Below are 16,990 nucleotides of genomic sequence, written 5' to 3' on the forward strand. Positions count from 1 at the left end.
AGCCACGAATGCCAGCTGCCAGCTCAAGATCTGGGAACACATGAGTGAAAGAGTGTAGAGGAGGGATGGGAAGGAGAATGTGAAATAGAGGGGGAGAGATGAGGATGAGTAGGAGAAAGGAGCGAAGGAGACATGAGAGAGGGAAAAGGGCCACATCTATAACCTAGGATGGGATCTCAAAGAAATAAAGACAGAGGGTCAGATCCTGCTGTACAGACAAGCTGCCCACGGTGCAAGTCAGGAAGGAGGAAAGCTCACCATTGCACTCCCCTTAATCCTGGGCCCATGGTGTGCAGGGACAGTCCCCTGGCAGATGTTAGAACCTAAAGGCTGTTAAATTTACACCACATGTAAAGCCACCCCCAGAGGCTAAACCTGCAGCCGTGGCCTCCAGGCCATGCATTGCTCCCTTTGCTCTGACCACAGGACCTTACCCTGCTATGCTGAGAGCAGGGAGTGGGGCTGATGTTAAGAGCCTCTGTGCTAGCTCTATGCCACAGAGGATCTTCCTTGCAGTGGGTGATGATCTAGGGCCAGATGCTGCTGGTTTGCACAGCATGCAGTCAGGGGCGGCTCTAGGCACCAGCAAAGCAAGCACCTGCTTGGGGCAGCCCATTTGCAGGGGCGGCAGGGATCTAGCATGGGAGCTGAGAACCAACAGGGGGCTCTGAGAGCTGTAGTTCCTTGGTTAGCTCCCTGCCTATAGAGCCAGCCCTGGAGCAGGGAAGAACTACATTTCCCAGCATTCCTTGGCCACTACCAACTGGAAAGGAAGGAGGGGGACCTCATGCAGCAGCGTGCTGTGAATGGTAAGGAGACCATATTTTAACATTAAAAAAACAGGGCACTCCATGGGGAGGGAAGCCCCACCATCCACTCCCTCCAACTGCCCCCCACAGAAACCTCAACCCATCCAACTCCCCCCCCTCCCTGTCCCCTGATCACCCCCTCCCACGACTCTTGCCCCTAACTGCCCCCCAGAACCCCACCCCCTATCTAAGTGCCGCTGGTCCTTGTCCCCTGATTGCCCCGTCCCGGGACCCCTGCCCCTTGGGGCCCCACCCCTATCTAAGCCTCCCTTCTTGTCCTCAACTGCCCCTCCTGAGACCCCCACAGCTTCCCTAGGACCCCACCCCTACCTGTCCCCTGACAAACCCCTGGGACTCCCATGCCTATCTAACCACTGACTGCCCCCAAACCCCTGACCCATCAAACCCGCCCTTCTCCCTGCCCCTGACTGCCCTCGAACCTCCGCCCCATCCAACCCCGCTCCCTGTCCCTTGACTGCCCCCCCCGAACCCTCTACCCCTTCTCCAACCCCCCAGCCTCCTTACCGTGCCACTCAGACCCAAACACGCTGCTGCATACATGCTGCCGTGCTCCCCCGTGGAGACCACAGTCCCCGCCCCCAAACACACACCCAGCACCTGCCTTCCAGATTTGTACACCTCAAAATTCAGGAGTGCTCAAGCTCAGTTTGGGCAGCTGTTACTTCATTTCTCCCAAATCAAATATACTGATCCACTGTAACTTGCTGTAGAAAAATTTTTGTAGGATAAAATTGAGCAAGAAATGCTTCCCCAGTGGTTATTAGGACTGGAATTGTTATTTTCAACAGCCATTGCTTTTTTGTTTGTTTGTTTAAAAGGAAGACACTGACATTGCATTGGCAAATTCCCCATAGAAAGAAAGAGTGGAACAAAAGAATAATAAAGGCACCTCAACTTTTCCTCATTTATGGAGGACAGTCTCATAATATGCATCCAGATATCCTCCAATCACACAAGCTGAAAATTGTTCCACTTTAATGCAGCTTTGTAACCATATGGGAACCAATCCTGTCTGTGTTTTGTGCACGTCCAAAATTCCTGCTGAATGACCCGCCCTGGGAGTGAGTTACCAGTGACCCTGGGCTGCGACGGAAGGAGGGTTCAGGTGGGGGGAGAGGAGAGAGCCCAGCGCTGGGGCGGCAGGGGGTGTGGGTGGGGTGGGAAGAGCGAGCCCAGGGCTGGGGCAGCACGGAGGTATGTGGGGGGAGACTGGGACGGGGGGGCAGCCAAATTTTTTTTTGCTTGGGGCGGCAAAAAACCTAGAGCCAGCCCTGCATGCAGTGGTGAATGAAAAAGAGCCAGAGGAGAGAATGAAGAGACGGTGTTAATTTGGCTGCAGTGTCTAATGCACTAATACATTTCAATCATTAACAATTATAAAAGCCTTCTGTGAGATTCCAAGCATGGCACCCCTTGTAATAACAATGTACAGAAAAGGCTAAAAGGCACAAAAAAGTATGTACTGCAGAAATAAGCTGCATATGTCAATGTGTATCAAACCATGAACCTAACAGAAAAATGTCTAGTGGATGTAGCTAGAAACACCCACTGCAGAGATAATTAAACTGCAAATGCTAGACTAGATTTTTCACAGAGCTAACATTTTCCAAAACTGGCCTAGCTCTCTGATTGCAGTGGCGTTTGTGTTTGCAAGTTTTGTTCTTGGATTTTGAACCTGTAGATATGAATTGCAGGTGCAAATCAAAGTACTTCCACCTCTAACTGCCTGATTTGCACCACAACTATGTAACTAAAGCACAAATACTCTGACTTGCACCTGTGGATGAATTGTGGGTACAAACTGCACTCCACACAGGATGGCTGGGCCTTTGGGAATGTGACCACTGTTTCAGGGAAAATGGGGAGCACTGCACTTCCAAACATATGGCAACATGTCTGTAAGATCTTCTTGCAGTCACGGTGAAGGGATTACATTACCTATTCCTAAAATGAAGCCACTTATGGAGTAGAAGGCACAGTAGATTAGGGTAAATTGAGGAATAAAATATCCAATTGAAATTGGGAGGGAATTAGGGAGGCAGAACGCAATGACCTAAGAAGCAAATTGGCCAGGACACCATACCAGTGTTACCACTGGACCTGTGTGAAATTCAGCAGTGTGTTTGTAAAAGATCCCTGAAAATCCCATTCTTGCTCTGTGGTGTTCCTTGCTTTCAGTTTCAAGTACAGACAAGCTAGAGCTGGTCCAGAAACTGGGAGGATTTTTTCACTTATCCATGCTTTTTGTCAAAAAAATTCAATTTTTTTCAACCAGCTGTAATACAAGCTTCAAAGTCCAAAGAGAAAGAGGCCAAACTGCTGTGTTTTGCCTTGTAGCAATCTGAAACCATGCAGAATGACTGAGTTTTGTATGGTTTCCCTCCAAACTTTGGTAAATATGGCCTGTATTTCAAATTGGGAAGAAACCAAGTTAGGGGCATTTCCCCAGATTATTAGGGTTGCTACCTCTGAGGTACAAAAAAAAAAAAAAGGATATCTGGAATGATCCTGAGCCCATAAAACTTGACAGCTGGTAGTGTGCACTGAGCACTGTCATTGATTTCCCAGGGCAGCTACCTCAAAAAAAAAAAAAAAAAAGGAATAATGCTGGGAAAACCTGGATAGGTGGCGACACTACCAGTTATAAGTTCCCTCAGGAAAATTCTACATGGCTCTGTAGGCCCCCAACTTTTGCCAAAAGTGTCATAGGATCTATAATAACCACAAGGTTATTACAAAAATTTGCATAGCCTGAGTGCAAAGGCACATGATGGCTGAGTGTTTTTGGGAACAGGGCCTGTTTGCTTGACAAAGTTTCATCTGAATTGATAGATGTAACACAGCCCTCTAGTGGCCTTTTGGCATAAGTGAACAAAACTAGTACAGTACCATACCCAGTGATGATTTGGAAAGATTGTCTGATATTGGATTTTTATGTTTAATTTGATTATTAGTGTTGCTCTAACAATGCTACAGTGAGAGCTGCTAATTCCCTTATAAGACACTTCCCTTCAGATGCTTGTAGATTATGTTTTGGGGGAATTAAAAATCTCAAAAGTTGAAATTTCTGATGCTTCTGCTCAACTCTAAAATGATTTTTTTTAGAAACCTTTGACTATAATAAAGGCATTTCCCACCAACTCATTATTCCAAAACAGAATTTTTTTTACAATGGGGAAGTATAACAATGCTTTATCAGGATGAACCCAAAGCGCCTGGGGGATAGGGAGGCTGCTTATTATGCAACATGTTTGAATACCAGATTACAGAAGAATACGGGAGTTGGGAGGGGGAAACCTAGAGATTAAATATCCCTCTATGGGGAGCCTAATCAGCTTTGCTGGTGAGGCCTAACATAGCAAAGGTAACAGGCCTCTTTTACCTACCCCAGGCTTGCAGAGGAAATGAAAAAAATTAGGGGCCTGGTCCAAAGCCCACTGAAGTGAATGCCTCTGCCCCGTGCTGCATCCCATTTCCTGAAGAATGAGATATCTGTAGAATGGAGGTAAAGCAGACACTGAAACTATGTCTATCGTATTTTTCCTTTCTATGTCTTGCTCCTTTTCCCCATCTATCTTTTATATCATCTATGCCATCTATTCTCTCACCTGGACAAAAGCTAATGTACTATACTCACTAGTGGAGTACAAGCAGAAGCATTTATAAAAACAAATGCTGTGGGTTGAACTATATTTTCAGTTTATGGTTTCCTCTATTTCTTCTCCCGAGACCCACAAAACACCCTTCTCTTGCCAAAACGATGGGGTGCTAGATGCCTATAAAGTACCTGTGATGGATATATGACAGCTAAATCAGGTCAGATGGTCTGCATTTGGACAGTTGCCTCTGGTAAGCACTGGTTAATATTCCACTCAAAACAACATGAAGTGAATTGTAGCTCTTGCTTTTAGCTCCCTCCCAGTGACAATGTGCAAATTATGATTACAAGACCAAAAAGCTATTTTTTCCCACTGAAAACTTATTTTCACTTCTGGTGAAAGGGGTAAAAACACTCAAGTTAATAGTGAGTAATTCCAGAAGACAGATTTTGATGAAGATATATGCAGTGTTGGCCCCATCATCTTAGAGCGATAAGGTGGGTGAGGTAATATCTTTTATTAGACCATTGAGTTGTTCTTCTTGATGAGGATGTGACATTTGTATACAGCCAAGTCACTCATAGTGGAATAATAAATGATAGCCTGCTGTGACACTCATGGGAATATTCCTTTGGAGGGTTTCTTGTGACCTCATAAAACACAATTGAGTTATGATTTTGCCAGAAGCCGTGGATGGAAATAATTCTTTGTTTAACTGCTTCTTACGTTTTGTTGTTGTAATTCAGCGTATTGATCCGCAAGTGTCTGTCACAATGCAGTCTTGTTGCTCTGCAACAGCTGGTGATAGTTTCTCATACTGTACCAGGACAAACAGATCCACTTGCACTGAAATTCTAAAGTCTTGGGTCTAAGGAGAAGATCAGAGTTCATTTTTCCGATAACAGATCAGTGATGTATTTCCCAGAGCTCTGATGCAGTGATGGGTCTTAGAGACTTGCTAGTTGCCTTACCAGTAGAGAAAAAAGACTAGCAGTTTGATCACTTCAATGTGCAGGAATCATGTTATTTCCTACTGTGAGTATAAGGAAATACAACTGAAGAGTACTGATGTGATGAGTTAACGATATTTGTTTACCTTGGATTAAAACTGGCAAGTGTTTAAGGACCTCCACTGTGGTATAGTGTATATGATTTGGTTCAGCATCTGGTGGACTATTTATTTCAGAGCAATATGTGACATTTATAAAGCAACTTTAACCCAAGGATCCTGAAAAGCTCCACAGTCTGTGAAAACCTATTTTAAATTAGTCAGAAATTATTTTATCCCTCAGTGAAATAAAGACCCATGTGGGTGGAAGGCAACAGCCATTAAACACCACTTAGCAACAGTACCAGACAAAAATAAGACATACTATCTAGTTGCCCAAATGTACTGCAGGCAAGACATAAGAGTGACTACCCCTATGTTAGCAGATAGGCTCTGTAATCCCTGCAAATCATCAGGCCTTTAAGTATGATCCAAAAGAAAGCAACCACCTATGCCTGGACACCAGTAGCTGATTCAGAGGGAGCAGTTTCACCAGAGTTGTGCCTGATCTTTGTAGTAGTGTGCAAGGAAGAGCAGGGGGCAAGGAACTTCCTCTCTTTACACCTCCCCTATAGTGTGAGACAGTCATGGTCCCTGCACTTAAGAGCCCTTCCTAGTACCCTTGAGAGCACAAACGCCTTACTGCTCTAGCCAGCAGAGGTGGTCAGGGATATACTACTCTGCCCTGAAGAATGGTTCAGCATTTACACTTCTCCTTGGCATCAAAAAGGTACAATCCCTCCTGGAGCTCCCTATGGGCTGGTATGGCTCAGCACCACCCTAGCACAGGGCCCTGGATAGCTTACACTGCCTGGCTCTGAGTCACTAACAGTATGTTTACACTGCAAGCCTCCCAGCCTGGGTAGACAGATGTACTAGGAGAGCTTGAGCTAGCATGCTAGCATTGTGGCTCCAGTGAAGACTCGGACTAACCACCCAAGTTCAGAGCCAGGGGGTCGGATGGGCCTGAAAACCCAAAATGCTGCTCAAGCCACAACATTCACACTGCTATTTTTAGCTTGCTAGCTTGAGCCCTGCTAGCATGGGTCTGTCTAGCCAGGTGCGGAGGCTCACTCCCACCCACTCTGGACATATCTGAACACTACACCCTGCAGGACCCTGGGTTTATCGCAGCCTGACCCTGCTGAACTCTTATGAGGACATTCAAATCCATAATTCTAGATGTAGGTGGCATATAACTGAAGGCTGGGTAATGTGTTGAGGCCTCAGAATCCAGAGAACTTCATGCCCAAGTTCATATTTTGAACTTTTGTTGACTAAAATCTTTCAAAGTCATTTTTGGAACAATAGTGTGTGTTTTGGGGGGGAACAAATGCAGTATTTCAAAGCCCAGCTTACCAGGCCAATCTGAGATGCAACAATGAAGTTCATGTTAAGAAACTGAATGCAACTTGTACTTCTGTAATTCCTTCTCCTAACATTTTGTGAAACATTCTATTAAAAAAGAATCATTTCCCTCTTGTAATGTTAATTCTGTATCTTGCTGTATGCTATTAAATAGCTGCTATATTCCACCTCCCCCCCCCAAACTGGCAGTCATTGAATTGGGAGGGAGGAAAGGGAAATGATTCATTTATGTATATGCAAACACAGAGAGAATATATGACAGCATAGGGTGTTATAAAGGTTTTATTGACGGCAGCCTGGGATGGCTGCATTACTCATGAGCATTAAAGGCATGGGCAATTTCTGAAGGGCAACCCAGAATTATGGTAATAAAGTCTTTATGAACATCCCATTCCATTCTGTTTGCAGAGGTGGTATTGGTCGAAGGTACAAGCTATTGAGCTTCACAGAGCTTTGCTTCAAGTCTGAAAAAGAAAAATAGAGTGTCAGATTGTCTGATATTGTATGGACGGATTATTAATCCGAAGGGGTTAACACATGTTGTGGGAGACACTGGTTTCTTTCCCCAAACCTGAAGAAGAACTCTGTGGGGTTTGAAAGCTTGCGCCTTCCACCAACAGAGGTTGGTACAATAAAAGCTATTACCTCACCTACTTTCAGGGACTGTAGGCCTTGAACGCCGGTGCCCGGGATTCTTAGGGGCTAGTAAGTGCTAATCTCACACCCAGTGACCTGCTAATGGGTGTCAAAATAGAAGCTGAACTGTGGAAGAGGACTACAGTCCTGGGAGCTGATTGGCAGAAAACTGGAGGTCGCGATTGCTTCCCAGTTTCTATTTAAACCAAGCACATAACAGGAAGTTGTCAATGCAACTTGGTTCTCTGTATTTAGGGCTGCCTGCCCTGCAATATCTGCTCCCACTGCCTGACTGTGATCTCCTGGTAACCTGATCTTGCCTGACTCTTGGTTTTGCCCTCTGGCCTGTCTTGGACTCTGACCTCCTGGTGTCTGACCTGGCCTGACTCCTGCTCTGGCCACTAGTCAGACTGCCCATGTCCTGATCATGACACCTACCTTGACCCTCTCACATTCCAGCCTGTAGTTTGTTTATGCCATCTATTTAAAGGTAAGCTATTCTGGGAATTATTATAAATAATACTTTGAACTTCTCTAGCCCCTTCTGTGAAGACCTCAAAGCATTTTATAAACATTAACAAAAGAAGAATCATGCTATTATCTCCATTTAACAGATGGGGAATCTGTAGATCAATGAAGTTAATTGGCATGTCCAAAATCCTGATGTGAGCATAGGACAGAGCCAGAAAATGAACCCCAACATGATACTCACTTGTGGGTCTTAGCCACAGGACAGTGCTTCCTATATGGGGAGAGTTTAGTATTTTTTACTAATGCCCTGGAGAGTTCAATATTTTCCTAGGTGCTATTTTTCATATTCTTCCATCTGGAAAGTTCTGTGTTGGCCCAAACCATACCCATAGGAATCCTAACCCTAGCTCCAAGTGCCCTACTCATAGGGCACTAACAATAGAGAGTGCTCATAAAGAGCCCAAACAATAGGAACCCTAATCCTAGCTCCAAGTACCCTACCCATAGGAAACCTAACTGTAACTCGAAGGGCCGTGCCCATAGAAATCCTAACCCTAGGAGCTCTACCCAGAGGAACACTTAACCCTAGCTTGAAGTACCCTGCCCACAGGAATACTAAATCTATGGCAGGGACCCCTACCCATGGGGACCCTAATGCTAGCTCCAAGAGCCCTACCCATGGGAACCTTAATGCTAGGGAGGGGAGCCCTAATCATAGGAACCCTGACCCTAGGGCAGGGAGACCTCCCCATAGGAATCCAACCCTCGGAACCCAAATCCTAGAGCAGGAAGCCCTATCTTAGGATCTCTTACCCTAGTTCCAACTGCCCTTTCCATAGAAACACTAATCCTAGTTCCAAGAGTCCTACACATGGGAACCCCAACCCTAAACCTAGCTCCGAGTGGCCTACTCATAGGAGCCCAAACCTTATGGTGGGGAACGCTAACCCCAGGCTCCATGTGTCCTATCCATAGGAACCCAAACCCTAGCTCCAAGTGCCCTTCCCATAAGAACTCTAATCTTATGGTATGGAACCCTACCCATAGGAACCCTAACCCTAGCTCCAAGTACTCTACCCATAGGACCCTTAACCTTAGTTCCAAGTGCCCTACCCATTGGAACTCTACCCCTATGGGGAGGAACCATAGGGTTCCTATGCATGGGGTTCCCTTGACCACTGTAATTTTTAGTCCCTGCTTTTAGAGGATGCGTACCTGTGAAGGGTAAAGAAAACATTTTTGTGGAGGGTTATTTTTATTTAAAAGTTGGGCTGCTAGGAAGCTGCTGGAAGGTGTTCAGTGGTTGGGATGGAGGAGCGGGTGCAGTGCAGGTATGGAGGCCAAAGACCTCAAGTAGATGCAGGTTTATTCCATGGTGAAATAAAGATATACAGTACTCTGTAAATACTGCAAACACAGCAGAAATGTTAACTAGAGCAACAAGTAAATATCAACATTTTAATGATGCTCACTTTGTGGGTATATAGGTACACACTGAAATATATGAAATAATTGGTTTTTCATATTTTATGGTACGTCTTAGTCAGCATTTGAATTTAAGCACCTGTCTAGCAGTGCAACCCTGGGAGGTGCTGAGGGCCCTCAACTCTCATCCTAGGCAATGTGCCTTCAGGGTATTCTTGAGCATTCTGGACAGTCACCCAGCACCCTGTGGAAGATCCAGCACTAAATAGCTGTTTCGGGTTAACAATAAGCTGCTAAACTGTGTTCAGAGTGAGACTAACAATAGTATCAAACTGAAGTGGGCTCGTATATACACAAATGTTTAGAAGGAGGCTGCCCAACCCACTGTTCATGATTGTCAGGGCCGGCTCCAGGGTTTTTGCCGCCTGAAGCGGCGGGGAAGAGGGGGAAAAAGTTCATGATTGGCAGCAGCTCCACCGCGCCGCTTTCTTCTTCGGCAGCAATTCGGCGGCAGGTCCTTCCCTCCAAGAGGGACCGAGGCACCAGCCGCCGATTTGCTGCCGAAGAGCCAGACGTGCCGCCCCTTCCCCTTAGCCGCCCAAAGCACCTGCTTGCTGAGCTGGTGCCTGGAGCTGGCCCTGATGATTGTATAGTGATAAAAGGCTAATCTAACCCTCCACCCCGTATTCTCTGAGGGCTTATTGCCACAGTGCTTTAGTCCACACCAGAGAGGTGTACATCTTTGTCCACACTCGCATGTCACACACTAACTGGCCTGTGTGGACCCTTCTGGTGTGCCCTGTAATTTAGGGAACTCTTAGTATGCACCAGAAGAATCCATACAGACCAGTTAGTGCATGACATGCGAGTGTAGACAAAATGTATACCGCGCTGGTGTGAATTAAAGCACCAGATAGAGAAGTTCTCATACACTATGTGAAACTCATTGTTAAGGCCTTAAGAAGAAATACAGAGGTGAAGAGCGAATAATACCTTATCTACATTTCCACTCTCATTTTTCCCTCTGCTACATATTGATTACCATAGTATTGAGATTTCTGAGTGCTTTATATCAACACATCTCACCTTTCTTACATTCCTGTCTCCTTCCTCTTTTATGTAGCAAAACAGCTGTACAGCTCTCACTTTATATAACAGAGTGGACAGAGGAACATTGATAAGGAAGGCTGTGAAAGCCACTGAACTGTAGCCAGAATGCTAATTCATGTAACTTTTAATAAGGAAATAGTTCTCTTTGGATTTAATTTCTAATTCCACATGCAGTTCATACAAGCCCCTTTCTCTAAGACTTTATGGGAAGCTTGCAGTGCTATATAGGGTCATGGAATAGTAAATAAATGTGGATATTTGTTGGGAGCATTTATTCCACTTCTTGGAAGCCAGTTTTCTGTACTGTTGTGTTTTGAATATTTCTTGATGTTTTCATTGTGTTTCCCTACAATCTTGAGCCCTAGCCTTTTATGAAAAGTAAGCAACTGGGCAACCTCTCCTCCCTCTTTCCTCAACAGCTCATCCTGCCACTCCCCAGCACACATGCTGCCATGTCTCCTTTTTTCCATTTCCCTGCTCTCTCCTGTTCTTGTATGTTCTGCTTTTTTTCTTGTCTTGTCTTGCTGCTTGTCTCTGTATTTTTTTTGGCTTTCATTTTTTATCCGTTTCTTGGGTTTTTTCCCCCCATCTCTCAGTTGTTCACTTCTTTCTGCCTTGTCAATTCCCTATTCATCAGAAAGTTATCAGAAAGTTGCTCTGGGCAGGAGTATCCACAGGCCCAGAGAAGAGAATTCACTTAGCCACAGGAGCTGAGCTTATGTGCTACCACAGCTCTAAGAGGGATAGGGGATGGCTCTTCATTGGTCTAAATTTACATTGGGCAAGTCCACTAAAACGTGGGCGGTCTCATAAGATGAAAAAGGAAGCTTTCATGGAAGCTGTCTGATCTGGACCTATATTGACTAGGCCTCAAGTTTCATGGTCAGCCCATGTTGCTTTTAGGGGGATGCATTTGAGATGGAGGTTACAGAAAAAGATAGCAGTGGTATAGTCCAGGGCTGGTGAATTGGTGTGAGAATGTGCAGAGATGGCAGTTGTGTGGCACTTGTAGAAAATTCCCAAAGAATAATAGAGGAAGCAGCAGTCAGCAGCAGCAGACCTTCCCCTCCCACGTGCCTTGCAAAAACAAATTCTCCCAGTTCCATCACGCATTTCCCATAAAATTTCCCCTGTACTAGTCACTGAAGGACTGGAAACTCCCAGGATTATACCAAGAATCAACAATATGACTGCTCAAATCCTGAATATCAAGATCTCTTTTGCCATGTTCATTTGTACAAGGCGTTGTTAACAGGGGGGAAAAAAAAGTACATTGACAATAATGGAGCTGGGCAACATTTTATCCTTGTTACCCCACTGATAAACTTTTCTTGGAGTTCCTGTTTTTGTTGCTAGCCAAGTCTCATTAGCTTTAGTTTGGACTGACTAAAATTCCTTGCTTAATGGCTTTTCTACAGAGAACCAGGATGTGCCCTGTTCCATCAAAAAGCTTTGCTGCGAGGTTGGTTTGGTTACATATCAATGAAATATTTTTGTCACTGCAATAGTCATATGAGATGAATGTGATAAACATAACAACAGCCCCTAAAACTTCTACTTTGATAGTGAAGAAATGCAATGTTATAGAATTGTGCCACCTTGTGGTGGTTCAAATTGTTAGTTGCTTTATTTTACCTGTGAAAATAGAATGTTCACGTACACAGTAGTATCTGGTTCAATAATGCCATTTTACAGTTAGGGTGAAGGTAAATGCACATTGTGTTCATTGTTAGAATTGGAAGGGCTAAAGAATTGTGAGTCGTTTCCTTTTTAATGTAGGTCTCTACTCGGAAATAGAAATAAAAGAAGAGAAGAAAAATACAGATGGGAAAAGGAGATCTCAGCCCATTCACTTCATATCCATACACAGTAGATGACGGCTTATTTCTCAGAACAGCCCTAGTTCTGCAGAGTAACCATGCCATGGCTTCATGCACAAAATTAGGAAACTCAAGACTCTGGGGATTCAGATTATGGGGGACAGGTTTTGTTTGTTTTTGTTTTTTTAATACAGCAGCATTACCAGACTTCCGGAAGAAATGTGATTAATTCACTCAGACTTTCTTATGGGGCCTAATGTTTTTCAGGAGCTCATATTTTCACTAAATGGAGGTACTAATGAAGGCTCTTTCATCTTATTTTCAGCTGTGCCACAGATAATATTTCAGCCATTCTCTTTCTGCTACTTTATATGTAGGCACTTTTTCTTCCAACAGCCCCCACATCCCAGAATTCTTTGTTTCCTATGGCACTTCAGAGAGTTTCTGTCCTCTCTCCATTTAAAAGGGTTCCTAGCTGCTGGGAGGCAGGAATTGGCTAATACAAAGCATGCTTTCCTGCCTTTCCCTCTCCTGGCTGCTAGGGGAGAGCTCCACAGCCTCTTGCCTCTCTACGTAAGGGCTTTTGGCAGGTCTTTGTCACCACATGGCAGTTCTTCAGTAGCTCGGACTTATGGAAGTCAATTAGAGTCTAGGGCAGGGGTCGGCAACCTTTCAGAGAGTTTTCATTTATTCACTCTAATTTAAGGTTTCACGTGCCGGTAATACATGTTAACGTGTTTAGAAGATCTCTTTCTATAAGTCTATAATATATAACTAAACTACTGTTGTATGTAAAGTAAATAAGGTTTTAAAAATGCCACTGAAAATCAGCTCGCATGCCGCCTTTGGCATGCATGCCATAGGTTGTCTACCCATGGTCTAGGGCCAGAAAATTAGATTGATGCAGCTACTTCACTCAGGGGTGTGAAAAATCCACACCCTTGAGCAATGTAGTTAAACCAGCCTAAATCCCCATGTTTTGAAAATCCCATTAGGCACCAATCTGCATCTTTAGGTACCTAAATACCTTTGAAAATCTGGCTCTGAGTGCCTGTGGAAAGATAGGGCCCTGAACCCAGATGCTAAAGACTGAGTAGTTCCCCAGCCTGGAACATCAGACTAAGCTGAATTAGCAGAGTGAGGGGTGTGTTTAAATGTGATCCATGTAGAGCATGGCTAGAAAATTGCATCCTTTTGTTTTCTGTATTTCACACCTTTACAGTTTTAATTACTGTGCCCGTGTGTAATAATAGCAACCATTTTCTTCTCCAGTGGCTCCAGCCTATGCTAAGAAGACACATACAATGGGCTCTCTCCTGGAGACTTTACTTCTGTTTTTTCTTGGGTTCCCCCCGCCCCCTTCATCTGAAATAAGTCACTTATTCAGAAAGTATATGGTAGTTCCTACCAGTACATAAAGAGACTGCCTTCATGTTATTGAATATGGAACAGCTTTTTCCTGCCCATCTCAACACTGCAACATTTCAAAGAATTTATTTTCCATTTCTGTGTGTTGCTTCTGTATTTGTTGTTGAAAGACCTTTCAGCTGATTCCTCTAATTTGATTCAGGACTAGGGGGGAACTGTTCCTGGTACAGTGTTATGTTAATGAGAATTACACTTCACACACAAAGCAAATTCCTCATTGTTTGTTTGTTACAGACACGCTGTCAGGAGCCATCTTGTTCTTTTTCTTATTTCATTCCATGTCCTTTGCCATTTGGCAAAACATTAATCCCTCTCAAAACCCCTGCTCTCTCATGAGCGACAAGCCAACAGTGACCTTGTTTGTTGTAGCTGATTTACATCCTGGCTTTTCTCCCTGTGATCAGTGATGTCAGCACATGTCTTGGATTAGCTAGCAGACAGGTTCTCTTTCTGTGGGCTGGATGGCAGCCTTTGCAGGGGCAGAATACACAGGGTGTAATGTAGTGACTATTGTTGCTGTTCTCATCACTATTGCTATTTCTCAGTGATAGAATGGTGGATAGGAAAACAAACGGATACTTAGAACCCTGAGGACAGGCCTCCTCAGATTATAAAGATGAAGGTGTGTCAACACTGGGGGGCAGCTGGTGTGCTGCACTCGCTGCTGCTTCTGGTGATCAGTAATATCTCACTGTTACAGATCAGGTGAGCACAAGGTTTGTATTCACCAATTGTCTCTTATACAAAGGCCGTGTCTACACTACAAAGCTTTGCCAGCGTAAATTACCTCGGCATACAGCCACTGCAGTTAATATATCGCTTGTGCGTGTGCATACTTGGCTCTTTGTATCAGTGTTGCAGGTACTCCCCAGGAGCGCTTGTGTCAATGCACAGTGTGGTCCATTGTGGGTAGGTGTCCCAGTATGCAACCGACCCCTGTTTTGGCAATACAGGGTGGGGCAGAAGGAACTTGTGCAGGAGTGACTGGAAGAAGAAGTCAACTTCCCATAATGCAATGTTCTCAATCCCATAATCTCAATCCCATAATTTTTGTACCTATTTTCAATTTCCCATGACCGCTATCAACATCCATGCCTGGTAAACTAATAGCAATGAATAACTTTCAAAACAAGTCTTATTCACTTACAAAAACAGCTCCAAAAATCTGAAGAATTTAAAAGTAAATACATTTTAACTTAAAATAATTTAGGAAGTGAATAGATAAACAAGAGGAAGGAACACTGAGGTCCATTGTAGCTACACATACATCAACTGTGGTTCTCACAAGTCAGTGTGTGAAGCTGTGGTTGTCCATGCTGGGTGGAGTGGTAGGGGTGGTGTGCAGGCCCTGAGGCCATATGGAATGTCAGTTGGGGGTTGGGGTGGTATAGGAAGGCACTATACTGCAGTTCTCCACCAACTGCAATGGGACTCAAGCCCAGGATGGTTGACCCTGTGGTCCACAAGAGTCCACATCATCTGAGTTTGCTGACAGAGAAGTCCCATTATGTCCTTGTGCATCTCCCTTTCCTTTTCCTGCACCTTTCTTCAGTCTGCTCTTTCCTCCTCTGTACAGTCTGCAACATTCACCCGCCAGGCCCTCTGGTGAAGGTCTAATGCAGCACTGGTTGGTAGGATCTCGCAAAAGCTGTCATCCCACATCTATTTTTTTTCCTCCTCCTTGTCTGGCTCCATCATTCTGCTGGTGTGGACAGGGTATCCCTCAAGGCTACAACAGTCATAGCTACAGATTAAAACACAGAGGTACTATTGTTAGTACAGTAGGTATGGAAAGTAAAACTTAAGGTTCAGAACTCCCCCCTTCCCTTGCTCCCCAAAAGTGTTAAGAGAATTATTAATACGTCTGCCCTGTGCCACTCTCAGCTCAAACCATGGTGAGTAAGACCCACCAGGGATGAGGGAAACAAGGAAGGAATTGCTCAGTGGCATAAAACTGAGTATAGAATACTGGCACCGTTTTCCACAGGTGGTGGTGGTGGTTTTAGCTGATATCTCACTCCCTGAGGATAACAAAGGTGGAGAGAGCATGGCTGTTATTGGAGTCTGAAAGTTGCCCAGGCCCATATGCCGCTATCCTGTTTACCGCAATGGTGCCTGCCGAAGTTCAGTGACTGGTGTGGGAAAGCGTCCTACTGAAGAGGAAGAAATAAGGCAGACATCCCTAGAAAACTTCAGGAGAGGATTGCGGTGTACCTGCATGGAAGTTTCATTGAGATCTCTCAGGAGGATTCAAGGGACTCCATATGGCCCCCCGACCCCTGCCTAACTCTAGAGGGGAATGAAAAGCACCTAGCAAGTCTACCTCTTTGTTGTACTGCTACCTTTTGTAGTACCAGTAAATTAATGAAAAGTCAATAGCTGTGTCCTGCTAAGTTGGGGCTACCATAACTGTAATGGGAAACTTTATTTGTACGCTTATCCGAGGTTCCTTCCACTGCACCAGGCTCACTCGTGCTCAACTGCTAAGACTGGCTAGACTGCGGTGGAGTCAAAAACAGGTCCTGGCTCAGAGTACAGCTAGACTACCCCACCAGGTGCAGGTCACCCATAGAACTACTACTAGTGTTTCTCATTCACCTGCTCCTCCTTGCTGTTCACCTCAGGGGCTTGTGACTTGAGCCCCTTAGAGATATCCATGGTAGATGCAGAGTGGTGGTGAGATCTCTGCCAAGTATGGCATGTAGTTCTCTGTAAAAGTGGCAGGTTTGCAGCTTGGCAGCAGGTCGATTGTTGGCCTCCCTGGCCTTCTGGTATGTCTGCCACAGTTCCTTAGCTTTCACATAACACTACTGCTGGTTCCTGTTGTACCCCTCCTCTTGCATCCCCCAAACAATCTGTTTGTAGATGTTGATGTTTCCATGGCTGGCTCAGAGCTGTGTCTGTACAGCTTCTTCTCCCAACAGGCCCAGGAGGTCCAATATCTCCTGTCTACTACAGGCAGGAGTATATCTGGAGAGTGTAGACGGCATGGTCAGCTAGGCAGTCATGCACAACAACAGAGAGCAGATAGAGGTGTACTCACCAAGCTGGACAACCAGGAAAAGGCATTTAAAAAACTCACAGGGATTTTGAAGGGGCTTGGGGGAGGGAGGGCTTCTGGTAAGCGTGACCCCTGGGCAGTGGAGTTAACAATTTTGACCAGAGCGGTTAGTTTTGGGCAGTGTGAGATGACTGCTGTTCGGCTCAACAGAGGTAATGCAGTGTCTAAGCTCACCCTGCATTGACTTCCATACA

General features: G+C 44.9%; 1 long non-coding RNA gene across 3 annotated transcripts in view; it reads left to right on the plus strand.

The window, feature by feature from the left end:
- The first annotated feature begins 770 nt into the window (after positions 1-770).
- The window catches only part of LOC120409090, a 77,455-nt gene continuing 61,235 nt past the window's right edge, over positions 771-16,990 (plus strand). For all 3 annotated transcript variants that reach the window (XR_005601116.1, XR_005601115.1, XR_005601117.1), the window contains exons 1-2: positions 771-809; positions 4,222-4,335. This is a non-coding gene — a long non-coding RNA (uncharacterized LOC120409090). The remainder of the gene's footprint in view (positions 810-4,221; positions 4,336-16,990) is intronic.

The sequence above is a fragment of the Mauremys reevesii genome, linkage group 7 (assembly GCF_016161935.1).
Source record: "Mauremys reevesii isolate NIE-2019 linkage group 7, ASM1616193v1, whole genome shotgun sequence".
In the NCBI taxonomy this organism is placed as follows: Eukaryota; Metazoa; Chordata; order Testudines; family Geoemydidae; genus Mauremys; species Mauremys reevesii.